Source organism: Aplysia californica, unplaced genomic scaffold, assembly GCF_000002075.1.
Source record: "Aplysia californica isolate F4 #8 unplaced genomic scaffold, AplCal3.0 scaffold00131, whole genome shotgun sequence".
NCBI lineage: Eukaryota > Metazoa > Mollusca > Gastropoda > Aplysiida > Aplysiidae > Aplysia > Aplysia californica.
In genome coordinates this window covers 300,040-301,636 of record NW_004797401.1, presented here as the reverse complement: position 1 = coordinate 301,636, position 1,597 = coordinate 300,040, and positions in this window count along the sequence as shown.

Here is a 1,597-nt window from a genome sequence, read left to right as displayed (position 1 = left end):
GTGTGTGTACGCTTTAACATTTTAGATTCACACATTTTAAAAGCGTGTAGCTCAAAAACTACACATCCAATTTCTGCACTGGTCTATCGTTTTGTCTGACGATGTCATTCACGGGGTTTTGATGTTTTGTTAAATACCGTGAAAATGTGTTAGTAACTTTGAAAACAAAAACTACTCACACAAAGTTGGGCTCCTTCCAAATTTTTCGCCACATAAAAAGTGGCATTTCTGTAGCAACTCACTATGCTTCGGCTGAATGAATCAGATAGAAAATCATATCATTGAAATGCTTCAGGTGGACTCTCCACTTTTGCTAGTCGCGAGAAGATTCAGCGGGAACAGACACACTGTGTATGCCACAAGGGATCACATGGCAACGATAAGTTCCCGAAAGGACAGACTCAAGCGAGTAGAACACAGAAAGACCAAACGGAGGGTGGACACATTTATCCTAAGCAACACTTGAGAAATCGATTTCAGCGACAAACTAAGACCCCGGATTAGTCGAAAAGACTTAGATATGACAGTTCGATTATTGTCATGACTGTTCTTCTTCGTTTGAAAGAGGGGAACCGTCGCGCCAAGGGTCTAGTTTGTCGCATAAAACTGCAGTCCCATCACATCCAGAACAGACTTCACTGGGCACAGCGTCGCGTGTGATGGCCACGTCGTATTTGGAAAACACACATGTTTTCAGATTTGTCCCGATTTCGACTGGAACGGCAGGATGTACGGCCAGAGTCTACAGAAGACATAACCAAAGTTTCCATCCCAGTTTGTTTCAGAAACGTAATAATTTCGGCGGAGGTTGTGTCATGGTATGGGCGAAAATCAGTGGTGCTGGCGAGACCACGCTTGTGTCTGTTCATTGGAGATTAACAGCTCAAGGCTAAATCAACCAAGTTCTCGAGCCCAATATATTTTCTTTCAAAATCAAGCCCAAGGACAAGTATTCATACACTATAATGCATCTGCTCATAAGGCTGGTGTGACAAATCAATTTATCAAAACTAACAACATTCCTCTCCTGCACCTATGACCGGCGCATTCACCAAATCTCAATCCAGTTGAGCACTCTCGGGACACTTAAGATCGCGCCATTTGTGACAGATCACGCCTGCCCCGGTCCCATGCTCACTAAGAACAAGCCTTAAGTTAATTCAAGAGTGGAATATCATACCTAAATAGACAATACCTCAATTCATCCTGTTCATGCGTCGACGAAGTGAAGTTGTGAACAACGCCAGATGTCATCACATGTTACTGAAAACTGTCACATTTCATTTAGACCCCTGACAGCTATAAGTTCAAAACTGAAGATTAAAACATTCTTACCTTTGCGTTTCGCGTGTTTCCTTGCTGTGAAATGAAGGCACTGTCGTATCTGAAATTTTCAGACAAATTTGATCTGAATTAATCAAGATATTGCCTTTAATATAAGGTGTGAGGTTAAAAATGTTAAAGAGTATATTAATTTATATACATATATTATTATAGTGATATTTCTATTAATGTAATTGGCATTGAGCATTTTCTTTTAGAAAATGGAAGTGCGCAGCTTAAATGCTATTCATTATCATCATTATATTATATTATA